The sequence below is a fragment of the Mobula hypostoma genome, chromosome 14 (assembly GCF_963921235.1).
Source record: "Mobula hypostoma chromosome 14, sMobHyp1.1, whole genome shotgun sequence".
Classification (NCBI taxonomy): domain Eukaryota; kingdom Metazoa; phylum Chordata; class Chondrichthyes; order Myliobatiformes; family Myliobatidae; genus Mobula; species Mobula hypostoma.
The window spans coordinates 38,443,743-38,463,573 of record NC_086110.1 but is presented as its reverse complement, the minus strand read 5'-3'; the positions used below and the strand labels follow the sequence as shown (position 1 = coordinate 38,463,573).

The following is a 19,831-nucleotide window of genomic DNA, read 5'->3' as shown; positions in this document are numbered from 1 at the left end:
ATTCACATCTCTTTTTCCAGACAGCTACAAAGCAAGATAGTGAAGTATTGTCTAATCTCTCTTGCATGGTGAGAGGATATAGCCATGAACAATGGGAAATTATCATTTCAAATGAGACGGGGCATCTATATACTTAAAAAGAAATGCTTGGGGGCACAGTGGATTGGCATGGTTAATTTCCCGATAGTATAAAAAGTCTTGTTGTAGGAAAAATAATCTTCATTCAGATCAAACTCAGAAATTTAATTTAAAATGACTGCTCATTTTTAAGGAATCGGCTTCCACAGTACTTCTTGTGTCTAAAACACCCTTTGATTCAGTACAATTTCCCACTGACCTTCTACCAAATTGAAAATAAACTGGTACTGGTTGGTAACAGACATTAAAACCAGAGCGTATTGGTTAAATATGCAATACTAGCAGGACAAACTTCAGAGAGAAGGTTAAACTAATGTTACCTGTCAACTACATCCACAAATATACATCATAATCTGACAATTGGTTCAATTGTGTTATTATCAGGGTCATCACACTAGATTCTTTGCTGGTATTTGAGAATCACACTTAGCGGGAAGGACTTGGAGCAGTTGTTTTCCAAACAAAAGGTATCAACTGATACTATTGTTTACACTTCCTCTCATTATCATTCAATCATTCAAATCATTCAAAGTACATTTATTATCAAAGTATGTATGCAATATACAACCCTGAGATTCATCTTCCCACAGACAGCCACAAAACAAAGAAAACCATGGAATCTTCTCAAAGAAAAACATCAATTCCCTTCCTCCAGGCACAAAAAACAAACCACGCATATGGCAAAAAAAACAAGCAAAAATTCTTGCCCAGGCCCAGGTCTCTGGCACCATCCTCCGACAGCATCAAGGGAGAGAGAGAGACTATTCAAATGCAGGGACTTTCCTCTTGGAGCAGCGAGCAAGAGGCTGGGAGAGCTCACTTAAATAGAGATCACTCATATTCAACATAACATTTTCCATCCAACATGCTTTAACTCAAACTCACTTTGTGAACAGTGTTTCCAAAGGATCTACAGGTTGCTCCTAGACTTCTTGGTGGAGCTATGCAACTATCCACTACTTCCCAAACTTGCAAACGGAAACAAAATAAAGGTAAAATGTATGACATTTTAAAATGGTGACTGCATTTTTCAGTGCTCTCTGAACTAAGTACTCCCACCATCAGAAATCCTTGTGTATATAGTCTTTATGAACAGCCATCACACAGCTGAACAGCTAGAAATCTTAAACAGTGATCATTGTGCTGGTGATGTTACATTTGCAACTTCCTCTCTTTCTTTCCTGGACATTGTAGCTGCCAGTAGGATGCAATGGTCTCTGGTGGCTCAGCCACCAACAAGATGACCTGTCCAGTCCTGTCAATGCCTGAGATCCTCACTTCCAAATAGCAAAGGAAAACAGGAGGCATCAAAAATTGTTCTTTTTTCTCACTGCTACTCCAGCAGAAATTGTCTAATATAGCAAAGACCATTTTTATAATTGTTTCAATTGGTATGGCTTTGCACTGCCACACAAAAAGAGCTTGGAACTGACATTGCACCTTGGTATTTAATCAATAAAATATATATGCATAATTTGTTACTACTTCTCTGGGAATAGCCCAAGTGGAGATTTACTCATCAGCCAATTCAACATTCCTTTTTGGTTTAATACTAGAAGGAATCCTAAAAGTGATGCCTACAAGAATTGAGAGGCAGTACCAGTGGGGTGGGCGTTGGGCTGTGAAAAGAGCAGTATCAAATGGAGGTTATAAGACCATAAGGTATAGGAGCAGAATTAAACCATTTGGCCTATCAAGTCTGCTCTGCCATTTCATCATGGCTGATCCAATTGTCCTCTCAGCTCCAATTTCCTGCCTTCACCCTGTATCCCTTAATGTCTTGATCAATCTAAAATCTATCAACCTTTGCCTTAAATATACATAAGGACTTGGCCTCCACAGCTGCCTGTGGCAAAGAATTCCATGCATTCACCACTCTCTGGCTAAAGAAATTCCTCATCATCTCCATTCTAAAAGGACGCCCCTCTATTCTGTGCCTGTGTCCTCTGGTCTTAGACTCTCCCGCCACAGGAAACACCCTCTCCACATCCACTCTATCAAGACCTTTCACCATTCGATAGGTTTCACCTCATTCTGAATTCTAGTGAAAGCAAGCCCATAGCACCATTCAATCCTGGCATCATTCTCGTGAATTTCCTTTGAAACCTCTTTAGTGAGGGTTCCTTTCTAAAGATAAGGGGCCCAAAACTGCTCACAATACTCCAAGTGAGGTCTCGCCAGTGCTTTATAAATTCTCTACATTACATCCTTGCATTTATATTCTATTCCTCTTGAAATGAATGCTAACATCACATTTACCTTCTTCATCACAGACTCAGCCTGCAAATTAACCTTTAGGGAATCCTGCACAAGTCCATTTGCACCTCAGATTTTTTGCATTTTCTCTCCATTTAGAAAATAGCCTACTCTTTCATTTCTTCCACCAAAGTACATGACGATACACTTCCCAACACTGTATTCCATCTGCCACTTCTTTGCCCATTCATCTAATTTGTCTAAATCCTTCTGTAGCCTCTCTACTTTCTCAAAACTATCTGCTTCTCCACCTATCTTAACATCACCTGCAAACTTTGCAATAAAGCCATCATTTCCATTATCCAAGTCATTGACATATAACGTAAAAAGAATTGATCCCAACTCAGACCCCTGTGGAACACAACTAGTCACCGGCAGCCAAACAGAAAAGACTTTCTTTATTCCCACTCTTTGCTGCCTGCCAATCAGGCACTGTTTTATCCATGCCAGAATCTCCCACAACTCCTCAAAAGAAAGATTAGATTGGCCCCCATTTTTTCATGGTCCAAGTTTAAACTCTGCTGACATGATCCCAACAACTTCCTGCCCCAAGAGTTAAACTAAAATGAGTATGTACCAAACAAGTGGGCCCCTATATTCATTTGACTTCTGAAGAGAAGGATCACATGACCAACAGTGGGAGGAAAATCTACGAGTTGAGATTGGAGGGTAAGAAACCCAGGGAAGTACTGCAGAAGATTTTCCAGGAAATGGATACACTGATCTCTATGTTAAAGCTTGAAAGAGAGAAGGCATGTGGGTAACAATAGAACAATGAGACCATAACATCACTTTGTTTACTAAATTCAGGGAAGATTTGAACTGAATAAAACAGCAAAGCCAAATAGTGTGGAAAAAGGTTATGAGAAAATTGTAAGGAGTGAGTGCATGAGAAGTATTTATGTTTAGAAGTGAGCAGATATACAACAGTTCTTTTTCTTTCTTAAGTTTCCCTGAAATTTGGATTTGCGTTATATTCTAAGAATAGTCTTAATTTGGTTGTGGGATAAATTCCATTGTGTGAGAATGTGCATGGTGATAAAAACTGAAAATACTGGAATACTGCCAAGGTTACAGAGTTTATACAATAGTGTTGGATATTTAAATATCAAATGTAGAGTTTATCAATATTTGAAGTAAATTGTAAATTTATTATTCTCCTGAAAGTCTAAAAATTAAAAAATAACAAATAGAACTGTACTAAACAACAAGTAAGACGCTGCAATCAATTACTGAGAGTTTGCGTTGCAATTCCTACAATCTTTATGGAGTTATTTTAACATGTTCACAGATTGAATGCATATTCCAATCCAAGTATCCTCTTGTTCATAAACAGACATACTTGCTTGACATAATAAAGCGTGATAAGAAAGGGACATTATTTTTAACTAGGCTACTTTTATCTGAAAGTCACCTTTAGAAGGTTATTAATTGATTTTAAAATTGGAACTTGTGGATGTGTGGTTCTTAAATAACATAGCTTTGCCTAAAATAACCTATAATGCAGAGAACAGCACAATATTACCAAAGAAAAACATTTGGCTTATTTATAATTAAAAGACCCAAATGACATGATCTTTCCAGTAGCAGAAAGGGCTTCACTAACAGAAAGGTGGAAACGCCTTTATTGAATCATTGAAATTACAGCAGCCTTTTACTGTTGCTAATTCTTCATAGCAGCTATCTAATTTCTGAAATTATCCTGCACAAAGATTATTGTATGAATGCTTAAAATATTTCTATTAAATTTCTTTGCCCACAATTCATCAGAGATTAAATATTTTAACCCACTTGAAATAAACAAACTGGAATTCCATTATATAGAGTCCTGGAAACTTAATATGAACACGTTAAACATTCATAAACTAATCTTCACACAGTGTAATTCAAAGGCCATTTTTTAGGCTGCAAGAGAGGACTGCCCATCACAGGCTGTATGATATCACAGTACTTTTCACATCAATATATCACTGTGTGCGATGCATTATCAAGTGAAAAATCTGTAGGAAGGATCAGCTTGTACTTTGCTGCAGCTGGGCCCACCATGCAGCAGCGTGGAACATTGGGATAGAGGTGCTTTCACTTGTACCCATGCCACATGGTTCATGGCGGTTGCAATGCACTTACGGGACCAGATTTCAGCAGATGTCAGCACAGCACTAGTCCCAGAGTGTTGTATACATGAGGTGTTATTAGTTAATTATCATTCATCTCGTGAGGCAAATCTTAGGCATTAAAAGTCTGCTTCCAGAGTAAAGACACTATCATATTCAGTTTGTGTTACTGATTGCAAGCCTCCTGTAATTAGTGGTGCAATGCAATACAAATGGGGGAATCGTTGTGAAGGTGGAGTTTTCACCAATGAGTGGGTCTTATTAGCAACTAACATATTGATGTAAAAGCGCATAATATATTATCTTCCTTTCACCACTGATATTGCAAGTCGTCTTCTTCTAGAGAAACTTGACTGTAGTACTGGCAACAGTGAGATCAAACTGGAAAATGGTGCATGGACATTATGGATCTCTGTTTGAGCACCATTCTCTTGGGATCTCCCTAGGCAATGTAGAAGTCCCTTATGATGACAGGTCAACTTTTCCTCCTCTTTAAAGGACAGGCTATTAACACATTCTCTGGCTTTTGTGGTGTGACATTGGGTCAGTAATGGGTGAGTGATGGGTCAGGCTTTCGGGACAGAAGGTTGCAAGGTCATCTTTAGATCACTGGAGTGCACGACAGACACATAAAAATATTTTTAAAAGAAGCAGCAGGAACTTCCAAGTATTTTTCTGCAGAAACATCTAGAACCAATTAACTCTTAAAAGAAACTAATTCACATGAGACATTTTCCTTAAGTGGAAACTTTATTCATTCATGGCTGCAGTTTATGAATGTGCAAACCTTTCAGATCGTTGACAGTAATTTAAGCAGGTTATAAATGGCATTTTTATTTGAAATACCCCTGGCCTTGCAGTGCCAGACTCCCTATGGATTCCACATATAATCTAATATTGTATAATACTTCAACTGGACAGTTATATTCCTTTCAGAAGAATAAAAGGTCCTGACAGTTTTCTGAAGAAAACACAGTGATAAAGAAACAAACTTCATTATTTATTACCATTCTTTCAGTAATGGTTTTGTTTTTCATGACAGAATATTTTATAATTTCAGTGGAAAAGGGAGAACTTTTTGAACCAGAGTCACTTATTATAAAATAAATAATGTAACACTGTATTGGTTATACTGTTTACACCCATGGCCAGACCTGGTGATGCGAGTGGAGAGCAGAGCTCTTACTTGCAAACTTTGATGTGCTTCTTCCATTCTATCTGCAGTGTTTCCTTACAGCAAAGTGTGCTTACGGAGACAAAAGAGACTGCAAATGCTAGAACCTGGAGCAGAAGACAAACTGGAGGAAGTCAGCAGGTCAAGCAGTGTCTGTGGAAGGAAAGTAATGGTTGGCATTTCAAGTCGAGACCCTGCAAAGGTCTAAATCAAAGTCTTGACCTGAAATGTCAACCATTCCTTTTCTACTACAGATGCTCTCTGACCAGTGAGTTCCTCCAGCAGTTGTTTTTTTGGGGCTTATAGATATATATATATATAAAAGGTATTAAAATGACTGTTGTATACAATAGTGCTCTTTTCAAGATTATGCAATAGGGTTGCAGATGATGATTACAAAACTTAAGAAGTTGTGGGCAGAAGGCTAACTGACTTAGCAGAAAGCCTACCTACAGTTTGTACCGACGTACATTTGGATCAAAGCAGTATGAGACTTAATGTTGAGTTGGGTCTGCCTAGAACTAGCATTGTAGGGCACATACTTCTTTGATTCACATTGTCAAGTAGATGTAAGATTTAATTTTATGCTGGTTTTGAATCAAACTCTGATATCAGCTAGGCAGATCTGGAATAAGTAGTTTCATGCATATGAACTTGATGACTACTTGCTTTTCTAAATGGCAAAATGGAGGTGAAATACATGCCTATGTGAAGCCCTGGGCGGGACATCAAAGCAAATACAACCCTGAAGATTTAAAAAACAAACACATATCCATCAGACTCTGAGACATGCATGCATATTTGCAATGTCATGGAAAATTTGCTAAATGTGAAAGGAAAACAGCAGGGCAACAGATTGCTATAAATGTTGGTCACCTAAGTTGCTTGAAACAATTGGGTTGTTTATATTGCTAGTGAGGGAATTTGAAGAAGAAGCAAAACCAACAGCAAATGCTGAATCGCTTTGACTTTCAGGACTACTTTGCTGCCGCTAAGAAACTCAGTCATGAATCACGAGCCAGCCAAAATTTAAAAGAAATTTGACCCTCTCCAAAATGACAACAAGGTTGAAGCAATGGTGAAAGAAATATTTTTCCCAACAACAGTGTTCAGCTAATTTGCTTTATCCTATGTGATACTAAAATATTCTGACAATAACTGAAATAATGGTATTTTCTTCTTTGGCTGGTATTCATTTGCAGTGATCAATTTCCAAACTAGAAGTGGATAATTGTCACATTAAGAATCAGAAAGTTTCTTTTTGAAGGAGTTTTCAGAATAAGATTATGGCCAAAATGATTGTTGTTAATTACTGGGATGAGTAATTGCAATTTTAAAAGAATGATCACAGCTGTGTTCCAGAATTTTGCCTTAGGACTTTTTCTTTTATCAAAGATGTATGTGTAAGTTGGCAATGGTAAATATGAATATTTGCCCAGGATGTTTTTGTTATCCAAGATGCTGCATTAAATGTTCTAATCTGGTTATTTATTCGGAGTATTTACCCACAAATATCTTAAACTCCTCACAAAAAATTGCAAAAACTTCAGAGTCTGAATGCAATATCACGTAAGCCTGTTTAAACACAGAAAATCTGAGGGGAAACAAACTCATTTTCTACATGTTCAGCCAAATGTATCACCCACCCAACCGTTAACACTACAACTGCAGGAAGGAAAATGTATTTAACTCAGGTTTGGGACATTTAATGAAGACTTGACATTTGATTAGCAAGACATGGGGATTTTAATCATCATTGTCATATGCATGGGAGTTGAAATTTTACATTACATTTATCGAGTGATCCTAGAACTAATAATACTCATAGTCAAGTCCCTATTGTAACACACTGGGCACTTAAAGCTCAAAATTTATTAACAATCGCACTGACAATTGAAAGTCCAAGACAAATGCAGAGAAGTGTGTTTTAGATTAAATTACGACAGTTACCACTTTGAGTTACCATTTCTGGGAAGCATCTTCACTTCACCATGATATCAACTTGGTGTCATTTCTGGAGGATCAAATATCTTTCTTTTTGTTAGCTGGCACACAAATTGTGCTGGTGATTTTTCTAACAGCAGTGACTCAATGTTGAAACCACAGAATATTTTTCAAGAACTATCGGCACTTTAATTTACAAGATTAATTTATCCACTCATTAGGCTTGCCTTCCCCAGGACTGCAATAAACATAAAACTGGAATGATACTCAACAACAACTCAAGGAGAACCGTTTCTCCCTTCATTTGTGCACATTGCATGCTTCTGTACTCAACTAAGATATCAACAACTTCAAATCATAATCACTGCTTCCATTTTTCAGGAGTGCAGATGTTAATAATGGTTCGATCATAACCACTTGCACTCAGTGGCCACTTCATTAGGTACCCCTGTACAACTGCTCACTAATGCAAATAACTAATCAGCTAATCATGTTTCAGCAACTCAATACATAAAGCATGCTCACTTGGTAAAGAGGTTCAGTTGTTGTTCAGACCAAACATCAGAATGGGGAAGAAATGTGATCTGGGTGACTTTGACTGTGGAATGATTGTCGGTGCCAGACTGGGTGGTATGAGTAGCTCAGAAACTCGTGATCTCTCGGGATTTTCACGCACAACAGTCTCTAGAGTTTACCGAGAATGATGTAAAAATGAAAAAAATGCAGTGAGTGGCAGTTCTGTGCGTGAAAAATGCCTTGCTAGTGAGAGAGGTCAGAGGAGAATGCCCATACTCCTTCAAGCTGACAAGAAGGCAACAATAACTCAACTGACCACATATTACAATAGTGGCATGCAGAAGAGCATCTCTAAATGCACAACATGTTGAACCTTGAAGTGGAGGGGTACAGGAGGTATCTAATAAAGTGGCCACTGAGTATATATTGCCTTTGTATCTACCTTCCGTTTCTTGTGCAACTACCATTCTCTTTTGTCTTATCCACTTCATTTCTTGTAACCTCTCCTGCCTTCCACACTAACTTAAAACTTTCCGGTCTCTTCCTTTCCTTGCTTCTTGCTTGAAACTTGTTACATCTCCTGGTTTACCAATTTCTAACAAAAAGACTAAAACATTAACTATTTTTCCTCTCTTTTGAGATGTTATTGACCATGGCTAAGCGTTTGGAGCATTTTCTGTTTCATTTCAGATCATCAGCTTTGCTCTTGTCTGTCGGCTGGAGGTAAGACTCGTGCTTCAGATTATTGAGACCTGCTTCTATTCTTTCAATTTATAAACATCTCCATAAATGTAAAAGAAATCAATGAACCTATTGGAAATCAAACCTTCGTTGCCTTTAATGTACTGATTAAACACCCATCTTTCAGTGCTGAGGCTGGATAACAGTTTCTCACAGATTTTTCTTTTCTGACTGATATACTAAGGACAATGAAGTGCAGAGTTTTCTTAATATGAGTGGGTAGGTTGTTGTATTTTCAAAATGGTCAAAATGTTCCAGTATTGTCGAGTCTATAAATGATGCTGCTCTTCATGGAGGCTCAAAGAGGCATTTTATTACTTGAGTATATATTGTGTTTGGATGATGTGCCTCCATTTGTTGTGAAAGTTTGCCTGCAGAGAATCTAAAAAAACCCTCATATCACTGCTAGGCTGAACGTGAACAGATCTTTTCTTTTGTGTGAACTACAATAAAAAAAAACAGATGCTTGCCGATTTAGGGTGTGCAGGTGGTGACAGAAACTCCATCAATGCAGTGTGCATGCTGTTAGATACTAAACAGCTGTTTCCCTGCTTTCAAATCAAGCTTAAGTATAAGTCACATCTCAGTATAACCTCCCTGACACAGGATAGAAAACTAACACTGCAACAAGTTAAGTCCATTGGTTCTTAGAGCAAGCATTTTAAATCCAACTTCCTAACACTTGAAACAATCCACTCTGCAGAATCAGACCTTGTACTAATGAATATCCCATCATCAAATTCTGTAGAAAGGAAAACAGAGTTAGGACTTCAATTTGATGACCTTTCATCCAAAGTGAAGTACGGATTATGGATGAAGGATCAATGACCTGAAGTGTTTCTCTCACTCTACAGATGCTGCCAACTACCTGAATTATCTCAGAATTTTCTATTTTTTATTTAGATTTCCAGCATCAATACTATTTTAATTTTGTAAGTTTTATAGACCTGTGATAAGAAAAATAACCAATTTGAAGTGATTATTTTGTAATGCATATTATTCAAAAAGTGCAAAACATATGTAACTTGCTCATCAAGAGCAATGATGTACTAGACTCACTTTGATGTCTCAGTACTGAATTTGAGTCTTGACATAAGAGCACAAATTGGTTTTTAAAACAAATCATCTGACCCTGCTAGTGAAGATGTTTGGGAAAGTATGAATTATTTTTTGCTCAGTGTCTGTGCTCCTCTTGTGTGCATTATCAGGATTTTTGGAACAATCCTTAGAATCAAAAAAAGCACCAAACTGAGCATGAAAGAGAGAGGAAGCCATATGGAAAGGAAGGAATTAAAATAAACATTTTTAAAAAATAGTAAAAGTTCCCCAGGGTGTAAAATCCTGTCAGGATCTTGTGGTCTTGGAATTACATTGAAGGAACATCTATCTTTAGAAAATATTATTTGTGAACAATGCAAATGGGCAAGCAGAACAGATCCCCAGGTATAATCAGAGCTCAGGGGTATGAACATGGCAGCAGTCAGTCAGTTTGAATGGAATGCAGCCATTCCTTTCAACAGTGAGCTCTTGCTGCCCTGGACTGTTTCTGTTTAAACAAAGGCAGTAGCCAAGTTTGAATCAATCTTGACACACTTGCCCAGAGATGGCCATTAGATTGCACATTAAGCTAAGAAACAAGACCTGAAAATTGCGATTATATAGAAATGGTTTTACCCTTTATTTTGTTGTTGTACAAGTTTGTTGAACAGGTTACATTGTGAGGGATAACATTCATTATAAAAATGTTTTTGTTTATTTTTAGACATCTGCAGTTACTGTTACAATTCAACTTATTCCACAGAGTTTTCTGCAAAGTTTCAACAGTAAGATCAAGTTTTACTGAAGAAAATATACATTTTGAGCATGAAGAATTTGATCTTAGCAGAATCTAACAGATGTTTTTTAAAGTAACGATCCAAAGTTACTGTGATAGCATGATATTATTATAAGTCCAACAGCTGATATACAGTACACCAGGACTTACAACCGTACACAGAGCTGCTCTTCATATCACCACAATGTTGGGATCATGGTATCAAATTGTAAGCTTAACAGAAGTAACTGAAGCAAGTAAATTAAAAACCAATAGTAAACCATCTACCATGCACCTGCCTCAACCCTATCTCTATAAAATCAAACGCTGGAATATTTTTGCTTAAGAGTTTATTTATTGGTCTTAGTTAATTTCACCTTTCCTGGCCAATATCTCAATCAAAAGTAAGCAGTTCTTTCCATTTATCAGTGGCCTCAGTGCCTAATCCATATTGACTCAGTCACAAAGAATATCTGTTCTAAATACTGTAACTTCACCTAGCTCTACTACAGTCCCAGAGTTAATTATTCCAGTATCATACACCTAACCTTGCACAACTGCAATCCAACTCTAACTCTGTTGACTACTCCCTATCCCATACCAATTTTTCCTCTCCTTCTGCTGATCTACCCTGTTTGGTAGTCCTTCATTTGCATTAAGTTCCGTATTCTCATTCTAATGTTCAAACTCCTTTCCTTTCCCTGTAATGCCACCGCAATCAAAACACTTTTAAGTAGCTCTGCATTGATCCAACTCTGACTTGTGCATTCCCCACAACAGTTTTGCCACTAAGCCCTTGAATTCTTTCTATAGACGCCCTGCCTTTCATTCTGCTTCCTGCTTTAAGGCATTCCTTAAACCTCACTTCTTTAACTAGGCTATTAGCAATCACTTGTAACGTCTCCTCCTTTGTTAGATTCTTGCCTGATAATTTTCATCACTGGAGAATTTATGTAATGTAAATCATTAAAAATGGTGTTATCATTATCATGTATTAATTTGTGTGCTTTGGTGGCTTGATAGATAAATAATAATCTGTTAAGAATTTTCTCATCACATCAATGACAGATTTGTCAGTTACATAAAATTGTAAGCAACATTTTGTATAAATTGCAGGTATCCTAATAATTTCTGAAAGAGAAAGAATTACAAATTCTCTGCAGTGTCTAATATAAATAACGTCAGAAACTCACTATGGGTCAGTAGGCTCTTTTAGTAATCAGGACTCTATATAGAAAATATCCTGTTTACCTTTACCTTCAAATGATCACAATATTCACTCTAGTCAACTTAATGTTGTTTAATCCTTAGCATTCACTTAAAATAATTCCTTTCTCATCCTGTGGCCTATCAAATAAAACTTCATTGGCTTGCTAGTCTTTTTATGGCTCGTGCAAAAACATAAACACACCAGGGTATAGAAGTCTTACCTTAGCAAGTGAACTGCATACTTGTTTTAGGACTTGTTTTGGAAAACACCAGTGATTAAAAAGCTTTGCTTTGCACTGAAACGTTATTGAGAGGGGTGTTCCACTTCCCTATCACAAAAAGAAAAATACATAAAGGTATGATTTAAAGTGAACAGCAACAAATTCTCCAAATCACAGCAATAAAAAAGCAAAAAAAAGCAATATTTAGAGGTCAAGGAAATTCAACTGAAAAGGTTAAAGATGAAATAAAATCTAGCAAGTGAGAATGAAAATCTATCCTAAAGCAAGGCCACTGGTGACGTGTTCTAGACAAGAAGCTAAATACTGCATAGCACTGGGATCTTTCATTTTCATCAGATCAATAAAAGCTTATATTTATCAGGATTCCAGGCAGCTGCCGTTTCTGACAATCTCCACTTTATTTCCCACTTCTCGTGTCAAATCAGGCCAAATTCTTATAAAAGAAGCAACCTTCTATGCTACTTGCACCTGAAGAGACAATTCCATTAAGAGCGTTTTTAATGTTGTAGAAACTGAATCTGATATCATTATATTAGAAGGAGTTTCATAACCTCTTTGTTCTTCTCCCCATGCTGAAGCCCTGTGCCACCCAAAATCCAGCAAAGGAATTTGTGGACAAAAGTGAAAGTACTTTTTTGTTCAGTTTTATCCAAGTTAAAGAGGAAAAGCTTGCTGCTAAAACAGTGGCCATTCTAATCATTTGAACAACAATATTTGCTATCAGGCATTCTAAATAGATTATCAGCAGTCCATCTGTGTCATTATTGATTTATAAGGCTTTAAGCTGCTTTAGAATGGAAGCTTTGCCACTAAGGGGCTTCTTGTACAAATCAGAGCTACACTTGGATGCAGTAGCCTTTACTCAAACTGAAAAAAAATGTACTTGAAACATAAGCATGCAAACCACACATTTAGATTCCATTTATTCCAATTCTTTCCCCAATGATAATCAAAGAGGATCACAAGTCATCCACATCCAAGTTATTTACATAAATATGTTACTAGTGTATAAAACAGCCATCATTAACATATGAATACCATATGCAAATGATAAAGGCAGAGCAGATGTTAGTGCATTTAATTGACCTATATGTGAATTGCTTCTGAACCCCATACTGTATTCATACTCCACACAGTAACTAGATATAGCCTAAAAAGTGCATCTCTGAAACACTACACCAGAAATGAACCTGACAGGGTCCCAGAGATGCTGAAACAAGGTCACTGTCACCACTGTATTTCTCTGTCATCTGCATTCTGTTTCTTATAGATGACATCATCATGTGGCTGTGTAAATCAATAACTTAATAGCATTTGGAAAATGCTGCAGTCTGGAGCAGGTTATAAAGAATGCCCCCATTTTGTTCGCTTTATAGCAAAAATGTCATATGTCTTAAACTCAGGTTCTTGCATGAGTGCACTGTGAAGAACAGATGCCATTTTTTTATTCTCTGCCTTTATTTTTTCACTTCTTCACAGCATAACATTAAACTGTAGTAAATAGGCTTTTGTCAGGGGCCAGGGACCACCCTGTATATGATAATGTTTTACTGACCAGCTTTTCCAGCTCCTGAGCAGAAACATTCAGAGACTTAAGGGATAGATACGAGGCAGTATTGTGTACAGACGGTGAACAGCAGCACATACTAATAGAAACACACATAATAAATGATTGTGTTAGGGTCTAACTGGGGTCTAATAGGCAGCCTATTCTGTGAAAGGGTCAGCCTTATATCTGTGTTATAAAAAAAAGTTGTAATATATAGTGCCATTGTGCTTTTTAAGATTTAATAAAAAAAATCTTTGCATCCCAGCTTATTTTCACACGTCAGATTGCCCAAATTGTCTGATAGATTGTGTTAAGTTTTATGACACTTGCTATTCAGAGCATGGCTTGCCACAGTATTCAAAGGTTTTAGCACCATTTACTTTAAATGAATTGAGGAGCTGGTCAATCCATAGGCATTGCTATAAAACCCCACCCCCTCCTCCTTCCCTTTCTTCTTAGTAATTCCAGCATTATCCTCACCTGCATTCTAAAATTAACAAGATCGATTGCAGCCATGGATTAGAATTCTAGGTAGAAATCTATTAAAGTATTAATGCTCCTGGTTTGGTATGCTTGATATATTTCAAATGCAATCCATTCTGTTTTATCCATGAACAATAAATCACTCAGGAAATTACAATATGAAGTATATCAGGCTTTAGCAAATTTCTCTTGTTTCTAAAGTGATGTTTGTTTCTATGGGTTTGTTATTCATTCAGTCTGTATTGATTGATGTTTCATTGCACTGTAATAACCTTTAGGAATGCAACTAACATTTCAGTAACTTCATCAGGTATCTCTGTTTTCAAAAGTCCTCTTTTCTTAGTAGGTTTTCAGGACCAAGAGCGACTTTCCTTTTACTCTGGTTTTGGGAGATTCTGACAAGTGAGCTTGCTGTGGTGTGACAGACCCTACCCACAGAGGCGGCGTAAGGTGCCTGAGTGGATGGCAAGTGGGTAGTTTCGCATTCTTTCAGTCTCCAGGTTCCTGAAAACATTGAATGCTTCTTCTCCACTGTGAGCAGCAACAGGCGAGTCCTTCCTTGGAGTCAATGGGGATGCCATATTTCCTCAAGGATGCTTTGAACATATCCTCTACACGGCTGGTAATCTTTTCCGTTGGATGAACTCCAAGTAGAACGTCTGCTTGCAGAGACTAGCGTCAGACCTGCTTAACTGGGTGTAATCAGGCCCCAAGTACCAAAAGCTTGGTGGAAGATTCTACTGTCATCCTTGCTGTTGCATTGGAGTATTTTACAGAGAGGGCATTAGTGATGTAGTTCAAGAGCTTTAAGGTGCCTGCTGTAGGAGTCTGGCTTTCAGTAACATTCAGGGGGGTATTGATCACTGCCACATGGCAGACAATGAGCTCTGTGTAAAATCCACGGAACTGCTCAGCAACCAATGTTTCCGATCAGAAAACTCAAGCATTAAGCCTACTCTGATATCCATCGGACAATTAGGGTCACATTGTAACAAGCTTTGGAACATGCCTTTGATTATCAGGTTGTAAGGCATGACGGCATAGCCGTTAGCACGTCGCCTTACAGCCTCAGCGACCACCAGTCAGGTTTCAGTTCCCACTGTTGCCTGTAAGGAATTTGTACCTTCTCTCTGTGACCACATGGGCTTCCTCCAGGTGCTCTGGTTTCCTCTCACACTCCAAAAAAAGGTGTATGCTTTGTGTTAGTGAGTTATGGACATGTCCTAATGGTGCTGGAAGTGTGGCGACACTTGTAGTCTGCCCAGAACAATCTTCACTGATTTGATCGGACCCGAGTAACGCATTTGTCACATATAAGCTGTCACTAAACTGTTCCCACAACCTATGTACTCACTTTCAAGGACTCTTCACCTCATGTTCTCTATATTTATTGCTTATTTATTTTCTCTCAGCTCAAGCTGGTAAAACCTGAGGTAAGGACATAGCCAAGCATGCACATTTGGCAATTACCAGGAACTTTCAGATTATTCTAGTGGTGTTTAGTATTGTGGCTTTCTGAAGATTTACATAGATATTGCTGTGTAGCTCTAATTGTTTAATGCCATTGTATAGTGCCTTTGGGATGACACCAGCTGTAGAAATTACTATCAGGACAATGTATACCCTGTTCATGTTCCAAAGTCTTTGTTTACACAGTTCGTTGTCTTTTGCACATTGGTTGTTTTCCGTCCTGTTGTGTGTTGTCTTTCATTGGTTCTATTGTGTTTCTTGGATTTACCGTGTTTGCCCACCAGAAAACAAGGGTCTCAGGGTTGTATATCATGACATTATGTACTTTGATAATGAACTTACTTTCAACTTTGAACTAATCTTTATCTCCTTCAAGGCATAAATTTTTAAAGGAAGGGAAGTCAAATAGGAATGTAGTCTTTCTGGTGACACCTGAACTGGAAATATAGAAAGGAGCACACTGCACACAATGTTGACATTTGTCCACTCTGCATATGCCAGCAATAAAGCTCTCTAAGTGTGTCAAAGAATGTAAACCAGAGTCAAAATTGATTATCAGGCAAAAATTATGGGGTTTTTTCTATCCTTTAAGGAAAAGTTGACTTTAGTTTGGAATGTATTCAATCAGTAGTTGGGAGAGCAATTTGTTTTTTGCCAAGTTTTGGTGCCGAACAGATGGCATGTTTCAGTTAAGTGTCCATTTCTCTGGCCACAAGCAATGCAGCTGATTGTTTCTGTCCAACTCCTTTAGAAAGCAGTCATTCTGTCAGCATCCTTCACTGTTTACTTGTTCAGCTTACACAGAGATCTATTCCTAATGCCTTTTGAAATTTGAACCTCAACAGAAAAAATGCATTAAATTGCAATGAGCTGCATCTGCAAGATTACAACCATTCTGAAGCAAGGGCCGTGTCCATGGGTAAGGGCTGGCAGCATCACAGTGGTCCTGTGTGAGTACAGAGAGCATGTCGCGTGGTTCACATGAGAATGGCAGCAGTGCTCAGAGGAAAACAGAGCATTCAACAGTGCAACATACACAAAATGATGGGCAGGGCAACACACATCAACTCTTCATTTCCCTCCACAGATGCTGCCTGACTTGCTGACTCTTTTCAGCAACTTTTGTGTGTGGCTGAACATTTCCAAACTCTACAGCCTCTCTTGTGTTTCCATTGAACAGGTCCTTGTTTTCTCCAGCCACCCAGTGGGAGCATTTTGCAACAGTTTCTCATGCTGAAACTCATTGCAATCATTTCACTGAGGCATCAGTATACTGAAAAAGCACAGAATTAAGAACCCACAGTTTGATATTTGGGTCACTGTTGATTCTCGATTATAAAAGCTTTGAAATAGTTATTTCAGAAATTCTGGAAGTTTTGGTGTTTTGATAATTTGTCCATCAATAAGAACCTACTACTGCATTGCTGTGCTTCAGATTCATTTTCAAAAATGTTCTTCCACCCTTCAACATTTACTGAGCTCAAATGTATTTTATGCAAATACATTAAACAAAGCTAACAAAATGAGATAACGTGTCTGATTTACACATGGTTCAATGCTCCAGGACAGTGGTTGAGGGACGTTTTTCAGTATCAAATACTCTAGTTAGGACCTCTATATTCCCAACATTTTGGAGGAATTGTGTTATCGCTGAAACATATAAAATTCTCAAAGGGTTTGGCAGGGAAAGTGCAGGGGCTCTTTCACATTGCTGAGAAGGCTGTAAATATAGACTATAATCTCAGTACAGAAATTTCATTGGTCATGTAGTCGTGAATCATCAGAACTCTTTAACCAAGAGAACTGTGGATATTCAATTGTTTTGCACATTCAAAACAGATATCAACAGATTTTTCCTATACCATACGTGGGGAGAATGTAGGAGCTTGGGGTAATATAATTAAAGGACAAGTGAATTCAGACAAAATGGCATATTCAGCTCTCATTTCCTATGTACCTTTTGTTAACATTTAACTCTGTTGTTTTTAATTGGTACCTTGGGAAATTTAGCAGAATTGCATCGGGTTACTGAAGTGGGTGTAATCACTGACAAAGATTATTCCATTATTCTGACACAATTCTCTTCCTCTTAGATATCACTTCTCTCCTTCACTCCTCTTATGTGTCATGAGATTAGTATTTATTGAAATAGAATCTAAGAATAACAGCCTAATATGGCATGATAAGAAACATTGTATTTCCATTGCTGAGTAGAATAATGATTCCATATGTGAAGAAAAATCCTTGCCTCTTCCTTCAAGCCACCTGCACACCGCAACAGTTTACACATAAATGGTATTAAATGAGTTGAACATGATGATCCTTTTGATCATGACCAAAAAATATAATCGTGGACTGATAGGTGGCAAATGATATTTGTGCCACACATATGCCAAGCATTGACCCTGTAAAACTGGGAGAGTCTAACTACCTTCATTGAAAAATCAATGGCACTACCATCATTAGGTTATTTATATTCAACATTCCAGGAGTCACTAATCACCAGGAACTTCACTGGCCCAGAGGCAAAATACTGTGACTAAAAGAGCAGGTTAGTAGCTAATGGTAAAGCAACATGAACATTCAGTCCCCCACACCAATACTCAACAAATGCTGCAACAATTCCCTGAGAATCCTTCAACCCCATTCTCTAAACTATCTCTAAACTTGTGCTCTCGTATCACTGAGCAGAAGAACAGCAGGCAAATGGAGATACCATCCTAATCCTTGCATGATGCCAAAATCACACACCAAATGAACGTGAAATTATATATTCAATCCTTTATTATCGCTGAGTCAAAGTCCCAGAAGTCCCTACTCAGATGCGGTGGCTCATTAGGCATCTCACAGCTTTGGATAGTAAATATTAGCTTTACCACTGATACTCATGGTTGATAGATCAATAATCGAATCAATATATAGGCCAGTAGCACTTTGGGAACAAAGAGCTTTCACTAATTTCTATTGTGAATGAAAGTAAAAGCTGCATCTCCCATATTCCCAGATGTATCTCTCTCAGGTACATGTGCAATTCCATGTAGGCATAATTAGTTTGATTAATAGGTTGCAACTTCGTGTCCACTTCCCCCTAAACCCAACCTATAACTATCAGTTGATGGCACAGTATCAACTCTTTTTGTATCGTCACCACCCATATTTTGGTCAACCAACAAATGGTTGAACTATATAGTAAAAGAACATAGATTATTTCTTCTTCTGCCCACTAAGAAGCCTGTAATAATGCCTAGTTGTCTTGTTATGTCTCCCCTCTTGCTGTGAAAGGGGACATTCCTTTTTCCCTTTATTAGAGAGAGAGAGACTGTGGTATGTCGAACTGTTGGGTAAACAATTAGTTTCAGTTGTATTGCAGGTCATGGTCTCTCTTGGGGCCTTTGTTATTGCTTGCTTGGTGGGTGGAGGATGCTGACGCTTCTTTGCTGAAGTAGGTAGAGGTGGGGGGAGGGTCGTTGCTTTGGCTGCTATTTGTGCATAGGAGTGGGCTTTGGGGTACTAATGTTTTAATTGACACTCATTCTTTGGAGTGCTGCTCTGCTTTCATAGATGTCTGCGAAGAATAAGAATTTCAGGATGTACATTACAAACAATTCTCTCATATTAAATGGAACTATTGAACTGATATATATTTAATTTCTGATACACTTGTCTGCTAGGCTTGAGGAAGATGCCTCAATTTTTTTGTAATAATGGCAGCTATTCAGGCTGCAAAAGATGTTTACATATGAAATTCCACGTGAGACTTTCCTTACAGCCCGGAAGGATTTAAAAGTATCTTTAAGGTTTACCATGAAAAAACAGAGACAGTAATTATTTTTTAAATGTCCACTTTCAGCTCAACTAAGTTAGGGTCCAACTTTAATTCATCTAGTTGTTTACACCTCACATAACTAGGCGTAACTCCACTGACCATTGGCTGGATAAAACCAAGGGAGTCAGAGCTCTGTCCTAAACAATATTGACCATGTTTGGCTCAGACCATCCTAAATGCTTCAACAAACAGCACACAAATCTAGGTCTCTGTCTGATTTCATCCTCTGGCACAAACTTGCCAGTTTCGCATAAGAAACCCAGTGAATTATAAAATTATTGACAACATGAGTGTTGATAGAAAGTAGTGGTAATTCACAACTGTTCCATCTACATGATGACATTCCATCCGTACTA

At 37.9% G+C, this 19,831-nt stretch overlaps 1 protein-coding gene across 6 annotated transcripts in view; it reads right to left on the bottom strand.

Moving 5' to 3' along the window:
- Nucleotides 1-19,831, bottom strand: part of znf536 (zinc finger protein 536) — a 508,286-nt gene that overhangs the window by 308,079 nt on the left and 180,376 nt on the right. For all 6 annotated transcript variants that reach the window (XM_063066964.1, XM_063066962.1, XM_063066965.1 and 3 more), the window contains exon 3: nt 12,127-12,234. The gene's annotated coding sequence lies outside the window, so the exon portion shown is untranslated. The remainder of the gene's footprint in view (nt 1-12,126; nt 12,235-19,831) is intronic.